Below are 15,263 nucleotides of genomic sequence, written 5' to 3' on the forward strand. Positions count from 1 at the left end.
AATTAGAGATTGAAGCTTGATATTGAAATGCTAGTGGGAAAAAATGAATATGCAAGATATGCACTATCTCAAAAGACTGTCCTCTCATTCTCCTGAGGAGAATGGAAAACATTTAAAAATGATTGTTCATCAGTTCTCTTTCTGGAGGTGATACCATTTTTCATCATGGGGCCTTTGGGAATTATCTTAGACCATTGTCTCAATCAGAATAGCTAAGTCTTTCACTGAAACCACCCTGCTCCTCATTTCTTATAACACAATAGTATTCCATCACAATCATATGCCATAACTTGTTCAGCATTCCCCAGTTGATGGGCATCTCCTCAATTTCCCATTCTTTGCCATCACAAAAAGAGCTGCTATAAATATCTTTGTATAAAAAGGTTCTTTCCTCTTTTAAAAAATCTCTTTGGGATATAGATCTAATAGATACTATTAGCTTTTCAAATGACCCTATCATGCTGTTCATTTCTATTGAGCTTTCAATACTCTAAAACTCCATAATTGCTTTCGTACAAATTGCTGTCTCCCCACACACCTACTCTGTATTGGACTTTTGAAGTGGATTTTTTAAAACTTGTGTAAAACTTTGCATTTATCCTTATTAAATCCCATATTAGTTAATAAATAATAGTCAATGGTCAATAAATATTTAAGTGACTACTGCATTCCATCACAATTATATATCACAGTTTATTCAGCCATTCCCCAATTGACAGGTATCCCCTCAATTTTTAATTCTCTGCCACCACAAAAAGAATTTCTATAAGTATTTTGGTGCGCAAAGGTCTTTTCCCCTTTTATTTAATCTCTTTGGGATCCCAGACTAGTAGTTGGTAGTATTGCTGGGTCAAGGGTATGAACAGTTGTATATCCTTTTGGGCATAGTTCCCAGTTGTTCTTTAGAATCGTTGGACTACTTCCCCAATACAGAATTTAGTGTCCCAGTTTTCATATAGCCTTTCTAATGTTTGTACCTGTTACATTAACTAACCTGACAGGTAATAAGATGGTACCTCAGAATTGTGTTTTCATTTCTCTAATCAGTACTGATTTAGAGCACTTTTTCATGTGACTGTTGAAAGCTTTGATTTCTTTTCTGAAAACTGGTCTTTGGATCATTGATCAATTGGGGAATGCCTTTTTAAAAAAATAAATTTGACTCAGTTCCCTATATAGTTGAGAAATGAGATTTTTATCAGAAATTTGCTGCAAAAAAATTCTCCACCAGTTTTCTGTTTCCCTTCTAATCTTGGCTATATTAGTTTTGTTTGTGCAAATGCTTTTTAATTTATTATAATAACGATTACCTATTTTACTTCCCATAATCCTCTCTATCTCTTGTTTGGTCTTAAACTCTTAACTTATTCATTGAGCTGACATTTTTCCATGCTCCCCTAATTTACTTATGATATCACTCTTTATATCTAAATTTGTTATTCATTTTGACCTTATCTTGGTATATGATGTGAATGTTAGTCTAAACCTAATTTCAACCAAACTGCTTTTTGGTTTTCCCAGCAATTTTTGTCAGATGTTGAGTTTTTTACTGCAAAATTTTGGATCTTTGGGTTTATCAAACACCAGATTACTGTAGTAATTTATTACTGTGTATTTTATACAAATCTATAACTCTGATCCACCACTCTTATTTTTTATCCAGTACCAGATTAATTTGATAATTATCATTTTGTAATTTAATTTGAAGTCTGTAACTGTCAGGGCTGACTTCAATTTTTTTTTTCATTGATTCCCTTGATATTCTTGACTTTTTTTTCTTCCAGATGAATTTTGTTACAATTTTTTCGAGTTCTACAAAATAATTCTTTGATAGCTTGATTGATATGGCACTGAAAAAACAAATTAATTTAGATAGAATGATCATTTTTATTATATTGACTAAGCCTATCCATGTGCATAATTAATATTTTTCTAATTGTTTAGATCTGTCTTTATTTGTGTAAAGTGTTCCTATAGTTCTTCTGTTTGTCTAGGTAGATAGATTTCACAAATATATTTTCTACATTTATTTCAAATAGGATTTTCCTAATTCTCTCTGCTCTGGTAATATATAGAAATGCAGATGAAATGTGGATTTATGTGGGTTCCTGTCTTGCATTAAAGAAAAAATATTCTTCTAATGAAGTGAATTAGCACTGGAATGAGTAAGACTCCATTCTTCAGCTTCTGGAAGACAGTCTGAAAGACTGAGGCTGGAAATTAAAAACGGTGCTTATTTTCCCAAAGAGTAAATTTCAGAGAGAAATTTTTATACATTCCAAACAGTACAAAGCCTTATCAGTTAACATAACAGCTTGTAGAGTAAAGCCAGATGCAAAATGTAGTCAAAGGAAGGGAACATCAAAGAAGATGCAGCTGGTTCATTCCAAATTATTTTGGGCCTTCAAGGCCAAGCATATTCATTTAAAAAAAAAAAAAAAGGAGACCTCATAGGCTTAAAATAGCATTAGGATTTCCCATAGTTACTGCCTCCTCAAACTAAAGCTTGCTGCTCAATTAAGAATTTGAAATTTTTATATCCTTATAATTTGTTGCAGAATTGATACTTTGTATGTAAGTATCAGACTACATTTTTCCCCTTTGAATTTATTCTTATTAGATTCAGCCCAATTCTCTGGTCTTTTTAGATCCTTTGGAACCTGCTTCTATCTCCCAGCTTGTTAACTATTCCACCAATATGTTTGATGAGTGTAACATGAGACCAAACAGATTCCTTAAGGTTTTCTACTAGAGACCTCCTGTCCTGTTGATACTAAATCATTATTGGAGTCTAACTATTCAGTTATTTCTGAATCTATTTGAATGTAAACTACTTCAACTACAGAACCAGCCTTATTTCTGCATTTGTATTCCGTGATATTATGTTTGTATTCCAAAGCACAGTGCCATGGTAGATGCTTAATAAATGCTTGTTGAATGATTTCAGACTCCTAATTTAGATCAGCATTTTCCTTGGCCTCTACAGATTCTTTATCTTTGTTTTCTCCTCCACTGATTTAATCTTGTTGCTGTACAAGGGACTTTCAAAAGTCTTGTGTAGCTCCATAATTCAAAAGTGTTCATTTCTTCTTTCTCTGCTTGCCAGGAAATAATGGGACCAGTTGCCATTTTATTTTTTAATGTTAAGTTTTGAGCTGGCTGTTATATTCTCCTCTCATTAAGTGACTTCTTAATTCCTTTTTACTTTCTGCCATCACATTGGTATTTTCTGCATATTTTTAACTCCAATAGCATTTCCTATGTTATACTCTGCATATAAGTTAAATATACAAGGTAACAATATTATTGTACTCTTTTTCCAATCTTAAATCAATCAGTTTTTCCATGTTTGGTTCTAACTATTGCTTCTTGCTTTGCATACAGGTTCTTCAGGAGACAAATAAGATGATCTGTTATTCCCATCCCCCCACCCCACCCCCCTTTTTTTTTTAAATTAAAGCTTTTTATTTTCAAAATATATGCATGGATAATTTTTCAACATTAACCCTTGCAAAACCTTATGTTCTGATTTCCACCCTTCCCCCACCCCCTCCCCTAGATGGCAAGTAATCCAAACATATATAGAAATATATGTTAAATCCAATATGTACATACATATTTATACAGTCATCTTGCTGCACAAGAAAAATCAAGTCAAACAGTATCCCATCCTTTTAAGGATGCATTTTGTTGTGATCCACACAATCTTTAGTGTAGTCAGTGAAACACAATTGGACTTTTTTTGGGAATTCCTTGCTTTTTCCATAATCCCGTGAATATTGAAAATTTGGTCTCTAACCAGCATGCAAGTATGGTAATTTTTGGTTCATAAACCTAGCTTGTTGAATTTTAAGCATAATTTTGCTGGTGTATGAAACAAGAGCAATTGTTTGGTAATCTGAAACTTCTTAGCATGGCTCTTCTTTAGGATTGGGATATAAACTCTTCTTTTTTAATCCAGTGGATACTGTTGAGTTTTCCAAATTTGCTGACATTGAATACAGCATCATTCTTTAGGGCCTCAAGTAGCTCAAGTGGAATTCTGTTACCTCCATTAGTCTTTTTATTAGCCATGCTTTTTAAGGCCCCCTTGACTTCATTTTGTAGGATGTCTGGCGCAAGATCAATAATCATACTGTTGTGGTTATCAATGATGTTCAGATCTCTCTTGGTTAGTTCTATTCTATTTTATGTCTTTTATCATGCCCATTTTGGCATGAGATATTCCCTTGATATCTCTGATTTTCTTGATAATCTGTAGATTTTGTGGCTTCTTTTTAAGGAGGGAAAATCAGCATACATTGAGAAACCATTTTTCTTTATGGCAAAAATTTAAATGTCACACATTCTTTGTAAGTCATCACCAAATTACTCAGGTTGTCCACATGTGCTGGAAATGCATTCTTGGTTGTAGAGTCTCTGCTCACCCCCTTAGTGCCTCATTAGCATCCATACAACTAGACTCCTTTTTTTGTCGAGTTTGCTACTCTCATCTTACTCAGTATTTGTTACTTTGTCTTATTTGTTTTGCCTGTTCCAGCTTTTCTTTTGCTCCTTTTCAGTGTCCTTCTGGATATTATCTTCCTCACTCTTCATGGTCCTCTGTTTGCATTTTCTTTCTCCCCCTCAAATTCATTCAAGTTTCTATAACCCAAAATCCAATTTCAAATCTTTCTTTAAAATTCCAAAGTCTTTCAAATCATCATCCCAATTTTTAAAAAAATTCTTCTAATTTTAGTTCAAGCCTTCCTCTTTTGTTCCTTTTCCTATACAAACTTCTCTGTAGGAAACTAGAATTCTTTGATCATATATAAAGACACGCTTATATATACATACACACAAACATCTATTCTTTTCTTGTGAATAGTTAGACATTTATCTTGTTAACTAGTTTTTAAGCCCATTTTATAAATGTAGACATTTTAAAAGTTTCATTTATATCAAATGATTTCTTTATGGGTGAGGGAAGGGTACCACATAGACAATTACTTCATGCTATTTAAATTAAAAAGAAAAAAACAACAACAAAAAAAAAACTTTAGCAAAAGGGCTTCCAGGAACTGGAACTCCTACATATATTCTATAATTGAGTTCACTTTGCCCTAGATCTTCTAGTGCCAGTAGAAAAATATGCCAAAAGCTTTTTGGGAAATGTTGATATGAACTAAATCAACTATATTACTATAATCAATACCTTACCCCAATAGCTAACTAAGTCTAAATTATTAATTGACATCAATTTATAATTGTGGTGGTAAGCCTAACACTGGGCTGTGTAATACTAAAAAAGACATCAGCCCCTTAAGGTTAACTTTAAGGTGCTGAGGGGACTTTGTAGCCAGCCTCTGGGGACCCAGTCTGCCAGCATAAATGGAAGTTTGGGATAATTGCCTTAGAGCATGTGCTACAACTTCTGTTTTTGATAATCAAGAATGGTTCTTGGCTTTATCACTTTCTTAGCTTACCTTTAACTTTGAATTGAGAATAGGCCTTTGAAGAAAAAATCTTCTAGCTATTTCACAGTGTGCTTTTGGTGAATTATTTATGACTTGGATCATAGATATTTCCTTTCCAGATTGCATCTAGTGTAATAGAATGGTATGATTTGCCTTAAATTGTCAGCCTTATATTCACTGTTTTTCTTACTATGATTTACCTCCTTTTGCCCAATCTTAGCTTAAAAAAAAAAAGAATACTAGCATGATTTATTTTTTTACTTGCAGATGATCTTGAGATGCAGCTCTTGAGAATGGCATACAACAACTGAGGTACAATTTTCTTTGCATTGGTTTCAATCTATTTCAGTAATTGTCTCTCTTTTAAGTTAAAATTAAATGTACATAAAATTTGTCTTTATGATTCATTTTTAAAGGATGTTGAATTATTTGAAACAATATGTAGTTATTATATTTTAAAATTATATATTTGAAAAGTAAGCTGTATTATAATAAGTTTCATGTATGGCCTCTTTTGTTCTATGTATATGGAAATGTTTATTTGGTATTTGTGAAATTGGAAGTTTTTTAAATATTCTTTTTTAAGCTATTGATTATATTTTTCCTGTACCCATGACCATTTTGTTGGTCCTTTTCTACCTCCTTCATCATCTTCTCTTCCTCCTACCTCAAGCCTTTTCCTTCTGACTTTTTGTCTTTTCTCTCTACTTTCTTATGTGATTTTTCACAGTGCCTGGCTCATAGTCGGAATTTAATAAATGTTTATTAATTGATTGGTGCTATTTTCCAGTCTTACCCGGTTAGCAGTTTTAAGCAGATGACTCCCTAACCCACATTTCCAGTTTATGACTCATTTTTGTGGAAGTCTTTACTTATGTTCTTATTTTAAGAGAGCTTTTACTTTTAAGTCTCTAAGGAAAATACATCATGGTAACATTTCAATAAAGAAAACTAAAATACAAATTACTCTCAGATATGACTTATTTATTAAACATAAAAATTTAAAGAGGTTTTATGTAATTTTAAACATCCCTTCTGTAATTACTGTGCATTCCCTAGTGAAATGAAGATAGATTCCCAAGTGGATATCCATCTATTTGAACTTTTCAGTATATAAATTTAAGATAATTATTTTTCAAATAAAGTAATGAATTGATACATCCTTAATGTCAATGAAATGTGAATTTTGCCAATACTTGTTTTGAATATTAATAGACAAGTGATATTCAGTCATATGCTAAATTGAAAACACTTATTGAAGGCATTTAAAAGCTAATCTATTCTCTTAAACTGTCAATCTTGTTTTAGAAAATGAATGAAAAGATATGTAGTATGTCTAATATGCAAATATACAGTAAGTCATTCAGGACTGTAAAGAAAAATATCCATTATGTAGAGTTATAATATATAATTGATATATAGTTGATCTGATAAGCAACAGAGAGAAAAAAAATTGCATGATTAAATAAAGTTCTGAGTTTAAAATCAAATTATGTCTCAAATTGTTTGCTCTTCTATATAGCATTCTCCAGGGCCACATTAGAATAGCATTTAAATTAGAGATTCTTAATCTAAGGTTGAAAAACTTTAACATTTTTTTAAATAATTGTGTTTCAGTTTTGTTGGTTTCCTTTATAATCTAATATGTTGTATTTTATATATTTAAAAACATTCTGAGAAGGTGTCAATAAGTTTTGCCAAACTGCCAAAGGAGTCCATGACCCAAAAAAGTCTAAGAATGGATAAAAATGAATTAGTCTTGTATTCTCTTAATTTGAATGCCAGACTACTTTTATTTATGCAATTTTTTATTGCTTTAAGGCAGACGGTTTGACTTGGGCTCTCTTCCAAGAACTAGTCTCAACCATTTCCCTCAACCCTTCCTAATTATTCCACTTGAAAAATCCAATTAGAAGTCATAGCCATTGTCACTAAATTTACTGTGGATTTAATTTAAGTGCTTGAAAATCAGAGGGGGAAAAGGACTGGATTTGGAGTCAATCAGTTAAACATATAAGTGCTTACTATATCCCTGGTACTATGCTAACCTCTGGGAATTAAAATAAAAGCATTGTTCTGTGCTTAAGGTGCATACATTCTAATGGGAGAAGACTATACGTGAAAGGAAGCTGAAAAGGGAATAATCTGGGGAGAAATGAATTCATTCCTAATCTGGGAACTTTCCTTAAAATAGAGTTTCTGACTGAGGGGATGTCCATCAGTTGGAAATGACTGAGTAAGTTATAATATATGAATGTTAGGAAATATTATTTTTTAATAAGAAACAATCAGCAGGATTATTTCAGAAAAGCCTAGAAAGACTTACATGAACTGATGCTAAGTTAATTGAATAGATCAACCAAGAGAACATTATATATAGCAAGATTATGTGATGATCAACTGTGCACATATATTTTTATAATAGCTTTTTATTTTCAAAATATATGCAAAGATAGTTTTCAATATTCACTTTTTCAAAATCTTGTATTCCAAATTTTTTCTCCCTCTCTTTCCGCTGTCCCCTTCCCTTAGGCAGCAATTAATCCAATATATGTTAAACATATGCAATTTGTCCATACGTATTTCCACAATTATCATGCTATACAAGAAAAACGAGATCAAAAGGGAAAAAATAAGAAAGGAAACAAAATGCAAACACAAAAAATTGAAAATACTATGTTGTGATCTACATTCAGTCCTCTTAGCCCTCTGTTCAAATGCAGATGGCTCTCTCCAACACAAATCTATGGAAACTGGCCTGAATCACCTCATTGTTGAAAAGACTCACATCCATCAGAATTGATCATAGCATATTCTTGCTGCTGCTGCAAAACCTTCCTGGTCTCACTCACTTCACTCAAATCAGTTCATGCAAGTCTCTCCACTCAGTTTCCAGTTCTTTGCCACTACAAAAAGAACTGCTACAAACATTTTCACACATGTGGATCCTCTCTTTTTTAATGATCTCTTTGGGATAGAGACCGTATCCAGTAGAGACCTTGCGGGATCAAAGAATATGCACAGTTTTATAGTCTGTTGAGCATAGTTCCAAATCACTCTTCAGTATGGTTGAATTAGTTTACAATTCCACCAACAAGGTATTAGTCACCCCGTTTTCCCACATCCCCTCCAACATTTATCATTATCATTTCCTGTCATCTTAGCCAATCTTAGAGATGTGTAATGATACCTCAAAATTGTCTTAGTTTTTCCATATATTTTGAATATAAAAAGCTATTATTAAAAAAGTTGGAGTTTTTGAAAGGAACCATCCAAATATGAAGAAAAGTATGGCTCAAATTACTTCAGTGCAAGGATGGGCCAGAGTGAACTTCTAGGGTGAAGAGGCTGCTGTGATCTTTGATTTAAGGCCAGAGAGTTGGGAATGGAGTCTGTAGAGAACTTGAGGTTGAATCTCAGCTTTGATATTTGCTCTGTTGACTTTAAACAAATCACTTTATCTTTTTGGATTTGAGTTTTTTCATCACAAAATGAGTAAATTAAACTAGATAATCTTTTCAACTCTAAATCTATGATCCCATGAAGTGGATCTAATAAAAATGTTTTTATTAATAAAAGATTAATTTTGTTATTTAATTTTGGAACGTATCTGGCTTTAGAAATCCAAAGTTATAAAAACTATACATTGTCATTATCATCATCACAAAGCACTTTACATATCTCATCTCATTTTGCCTTCACAACAATCTTGGGAAGTAGGTGCTAGTATTATTCCCATTTTATTAGTGAGAAAATTGAGACATATTTAAATGACTTGGTCAGAGTTACACAGCTGGTAGGAATGAGGTCAAATACAAATATAAATCCTTTTACCTCCAGATTATCAGCATTTTGTCCATTAATTTTTGTGAGTTGTTTCAGAAAAGACTACTTTTATACTGTTTGTTATGATGAATTTTCAAAGTAAATGAAAGAATCACATCAGAATCTGAGGCTATCATATGTGAATATACCAGGATATTTTTTCTAGCTAGGTCATAGTAACTTGCAAGAGCAGATTATTAAATTTTCATTATAAATATTTACATCTCAGAAATTGGCAAAGGCTATAAGTCAAGGCTTGTTTTATTTTGTTGATTGTCTAGAATTAAGAAAGTTAGGGAGGAAATCTTAGAATTGCAGATTAAACTAAAAAATGTGTCATATATAATTTTTTTTTGCACAGAGACCTAGTAGTTAAATATTTACCAGCATATCCTTGGAGCTTGGAGTTTGAGGAGTTAAGCCATAAGATGAATTCTACCAAGAAGTACATACTTCAAAGTACACATGTTGCTAAAATATTTGTTCATATTAGGGACAGAATCCTGATTTCAATCATGGAGCAGAAACCAGCAACTTTCCTTCACTATAGAATATAACACATTTGTGACCTTAAGGCATCAAGGAGTGATATTTATTCCTTCTACTCTTGTTCTGTTCAGTCAGATCTAATTTTTCATGCTTTCATTTTGAGATTCTCTTGGTAAAGATATTGAAGTAGTTTGCCATTTCCTTTTTCAACTCATTTTACAGAAGAGGAAACTGAGGGAACAGGGTTAAATGACTATCCCAGGGTCACACAGTTAGTCAGTATTTAAGGCAGGATTTGAACTCAGTTCTTCCTAACTCCAAGGCTGTCACTCTATCTACTGCACCATTTCTGCCTCTCTCATTTCTTTTATTTATTGACTCATAACTTTTTGACTTCTCTGCAGTCTTTGACATAATGAATTGCTCTTCTCTCCTGCATACTCTTTCCATTTTAATGTTTTCATGACATTGCTATTTTCTAATTCTCCTCATACTCATCTGTCCTGTTTAGTTTCCTTTGGTTATCCCTGAGGCTCTGTTCTAGACTTGACTTTTTCTCTATTCTGGCTCCCTTGATGAGCTTTCTTAGATTCATGAGCTTTCTTTGGTTCAATTGTCTGTTTGCAGGTCTATTTAGTCCTAACTTTTCTCCTTAGCTCCAGTCTTAAATCAACAACTTCCTCTTAGACATCTTGAATTAGATGTCCCAGTCATCTTTAAATTAACACATTCCAAAATAAATTTCATTATGGTCTTCTACCTTGCCTTCCCTCTTTCTAATTTCTTTATTTCTAATTTCTGATTATTTTAAATAATATTTTATTTTTTTCCTAAATACATGTTAAAACAGTTTTTGACATAAAGTTTTGAGTTCCATATGCCTCTCTCCCTTTCCTCCCCCTTTCCTGAGACAGTAAGCAATGAGATATGTTATACATATACAATCATATAAAATATTTTCATATTAATCATTTTGTACAAGAGAGAAAGAAAAGGTATAATTTGGTCAGCATTCAGAGGAGACTGATAGCATCTTTCATTATAGTCCTTTGGAATTGTCTTAGATAATTTTATTGCTAAGAATAGCTAAGTCATTCACAATTCTGCATTGTACTAATGTTGTTACTGTGTACAGCATTCATACTAATTTTGTTATTGTGTACAGCATTCTCCTAGTTCTGCTCACTTCACTTTACATTGGTTTATGTAAGTTCTTCCAGGTTTTTCTGAACTCATCCTGCTTATCATGTTTATTATAGAACAATAATATTCCATCACAATCACATATCATAGCTTGTTCAGCCATTCTCTGATTGATGGGCATCCATCCAATTTCCAGTTATTTGCCACTGTAAAAAGAACAGTTGTACACATTTTTGTACATAGGGGTCCTTTTCTGTTTTTTATGATCTCTTTGGAATACAAAATTTCTAGAACTGTCAATCATAGCAAAACAGGAGGTTTTGATTTACCCTGATTTTCTAAAAGGGTGATAGCACTCACCAAATATTAGTCATTATTTCTGTACTTAAAGCTACCAGTGAATTACCCTATTGAATTCAGGTCAAGGTGGTGACATTAAGGTCATGTGTAATCTGAAAAATAAATAGATGGGCTGATTCATGTGAGAATAAACTAACAGCCTGAATTAGCACTCGTGGGAATCAAGCAGAAGTTCTCCAGAATAAATATTTTTTTTAATGGATGATTTGCAGAAAGAGTTGGTAGATAAGAATCACTTAAGCAGAAGGTTTTTGGATGAGTTCATTGGAAGGATGAGTTCTCACAGTGTGATTACGGGTTAAGCTCAGTAAAATGGCAATCAGTTCTGGCTTTGTTTGATCACTTGATAGATTTAGACTGAGTTTCCACACAAACAAAATCCATAATTTTGGAGGCTGAAATAAAAATTGAAGTTTGAGAAATCTAAATTTTTCATACCAAGTTATAATTACAGTTTGGATTCAGTTTCTTATTCCATAAAATAAAGTTTGCTACCCATTAGGATAGTCATGAAAAAAAAATGAGTTGAATTGAGGAAACAACATAGGAATTTTGTGTAAATAGAAAGAAGATCAAAGCATGGCTATAGAATGAGTTGGATTTTCTTCATAAGCAATTATGGAATTACACAATCCCTTTTGACAGTGTTAAAGACTCTTTCAAAGATAGGATTTAAATGAGTACAATTTAAGAGGCATATTTTCATACGTTGGCAATTTTGTTACTTTATAAAGTTTTTTGTCAATGAAATATTTAGCATCTTAGATTCTTAGAGTCCATCTAGTCCTACTTTTTCATTTCCAGGTGTTTTGAAGAAACAGTAGGGAGGATTCTGGGAAGATGGTAGAGTAAGTTGATAAATTTCAACCTCTCCAGATTTCCCTCATAAACAACAAATTTGTGTCTCAGGTGAACATAGATTGATGAAAAATCAAGAAGACTTGGAACAAAATAGAGGTCCTCTTAGAAGGTCTGAGAATCCAAGATGATGTGAAGGAAGTTCCCAGGCCAGAGATTAACCCATGTGAAATGTAAACACTCCCAGGTTAATTTCATAGAAACATCAAGTGGGGACCCTAGGGGTGAGCTGGATGTGGCTGGAGCTTCAGCAGGAACCACAGAGAAACTTTCACCTTCTGATTGTGTGAGGAGTCTGGGGTCTGAGTCAGGGAACCCTGAGGGAACCTCAGCTGATAAAGAAGGCCAGGTTCAGCTGGGCTGCAGAGACAGGGCCTTGGGTGAGAAGGAACCAGCACACCTGGTGAGTGCAGGGCGAGGGGGGGTGGCAGGAGGTCAGGGATGCTGCTGGCAGGAGGGGGAAGATATGGAATTCCAGATCAGAGAGCAGAGCTGAAGTGAAGTTAGAGGTACCTCCCAATCTATGATTAGGGGTGCTTATACTGATACCTCTTATTAAAAAAAAAAAAAACAGCAAAGAAGAAAGAACCCAATCATAGAAACTTACTATAGGAACTGGGAAGATAGGGTTCATCTCCAGAGGACACTGAAGTAAAAAAAGCTTCTACTCCAAAGAGTAATGTTAAATGGCTTCCTGCCCAAAGAGAATTTGTAGAAGAACTCAAAAAATAATTTAAAAATCAAATGAGAGACATTGAGGAAAAGTTAAAAATAATAATAATAAAATAAAAAGCATCCAAAAAAATAAGATTATAAAAAAAAGTTAACCAACTAGAATAGGAGATACAAAGTCTCAAAGATTAAAATAACTCCTTGCAAATTAGAATTGGGTAAGAAGAAGCCAGTGAAACTATAAGAGCTCAAGAAATAACAAAAAAGATTATAAAAGACTGAACAGAATATGAAACATGAAAAACAACAGATCTGGAGAATAATCAAGAAAAGAAAATATAAAAATTATTGAACTATCTGAAAAGTTTCATGACCAAAAAAATGCAATAGTGCAGGAAATACTCCAAGAGAATTGTCCTGGAGTGATAGAACATGAGGGAAAAGTAGAAATAGAAAAAATCCAATGATCATTATTTCAACAAGATCCTTTGTGGAAAACACATAGGAATATTATTGCCAAATTTAAATAACCCCAGATCAAAGAGAAAATTTTGCAAGAAACAAGAAAAAAAAATTCAAACATGCTGGAGCTACAATTAGAATTCTGTACGACTTTAGCAGCCACAATAAAAGACCTCAGGTTCTGGTATCATATCAACCAACAACCTGCAACCAATAACAATCGGCCTGTGGCCAAAAATATCATAACCAGCAAAATTATCCATAATACTGAATGAGAAAAATGGACATTAAAAGAACTTGCTGATTTTGAGGATTTTTTGTCAACCAAACTCGAACTCAGTAAAAAATTTAATGTAAAGGAACCAAGGAATCAAATGGACAGATTGTGTTTCACATGAGAAATGTACATCATGTTTATGATTGACATTAGCAATAGGGTAGTTCAAAAGAAAGATTGGGGCAGAATTATGTTAAAAGTAGTAATTATATTATACAAATGAGATACAGAGGAAGAATAGACTCAGAGATATTAAAGGGTGGGAAGGGATGGTAGTTCTGAAAATCTACTCACATTGGGAATTGGTTAATTAGGCAACACTACAATGAAGGGTATAGCACCCTCCAAAATTTATAAGGAAGTGAGGGGGGGAGTGCTAGGCAGACAAGGAAGCAAAAGGTAAGGGAAGAAGATCATGGATGGGGAGAGATTTGTGTGTGTGTGTGTGTGTGTGTGTGTGTGTGTGTATCTACATATTTATATATAAATATATCCTTTAACTATAGCCTGTTTGGGGGAGGTGAGAGCGATGAAGGGAGAAAAAGAATAAAGTATAAAAAATGTACAGCAGACAACAAAAGAACAATTTACAAGGAAGTAAAGATGGACTCGTGAATATAATTTCTTCTATTAACATATACTATATATATTATATATATATACACACATATGTTAGGCATGACACTGTTCTCTTTTGTTTTATATTCTTTTCTGTTTTTCTTTTTTTTTCTTATTCTGTTTTTAAATAAATAAAAGAAGAAAAAAAGATTAAAAAAAAACAACAAAAAAAAAAAAACTGAAGAACAAAGAAATCTGAAGTTCAGAGTATTAATAGTTTCCAATATTTTCAATGGGTAGTGACCATCTATTACAAATCATAAACCAGAAGACCTAAATTTTAAAGAAAGAGTGATCTGGTAATATATTAGGAGGAATTTCCTCATATTAGCTAATTCTTAACTTCTCAGATTGTTTCTACTGAAAGGTGCACTAGATGACCTTTTCCTTCCCTGCCTATGAGTTAAGTAGAACGCTTACCATATTTTTTTTTGCCAGATTAATCAGAATTTGCGGCATTAAAATGCAGTAGTGACTGGTTTGTTTTCTCTAATAAATGCAATGTATTTAATAGACAGGTCTAGAAAAGGTCCTGAAACATTTGTAAACTAAATCGACCCAGTCCAAAACTAATCTTTGGTGATGATTCCCCCCCCCCACCACCAAGATTGAGAGATTTCAAATATTGCCAGTATACATAAGCTTATCCTATTGTTAGTAACTCTACCTTATTACTACAATATAATATTGACACAAACAGTACAAAATATTATATGATACAAATCATACGGAAGTCTTACTGCTGGCCAACAAAACCAAAGTCTAGACTCTGTGGAGACTACCTTTTGAGGGAGCTAGAGCTGGGCCAGTGCCATAAGGCAGAAATAGGACTATTTGATCAATGGTTGTTTTTTTTTTTTTTTTCAAATAAAGAGAAAATATTGATGTCCTCATGTAATCTCATGCAGTCTGCTTTTGTTTGCTGATTCCCTTGTGTCAAGAACTACCACTGAGTTTTCTGTTTTTACACCAGGATTTAGAATGGTTTTTCAATAAGTTAAGAGATCATTTCTGATTTATGTTTAGGAATACAAAATGGACTCTCTTGTTATTCTAGTAATGGGTTTAGTTGGTCCCATAATACAATATATCTTCTTCATTTT

General features: G+C 33.0%; 1 long non-coding RNA gene across 1 annotated transcript in view; it reads left to right on the plus strand.

The window, feature by feature from the left end:
• LOC127543727 (uncharacterized) overlaps positions 1–15,263 on the plus strand; it is a 138,280-nt gene that overhangs the window by 35,467 nt on the left and 87,550 nt on the right. Inside the window, exon 2 of the long non-coding RNA XR_007949288.1 lies at positions 5,724–5,768. This is a non-coding gene — a long non-coding RNA (uncharacterized LOC127543727). The remainder of the gene's footprint in view (positions 1–5,723; positions 5,769–15,263) is intronic.

This window comes from Antechinus flavipes, chromosome 1, assembly GCF_016432865.1.
Source record: "Antechinus flavipes isolate AdamAnt ecotype Samford, QLD, Australia chromosome 1, AdamAnt_v2, whole genome shotgun sequence".
NCBI lineage: Eukaryota > Metazoa > Chordata > Mammalia > Dasyuromorphia > Dasyuridae > Antechinus > Antechinus flavipes.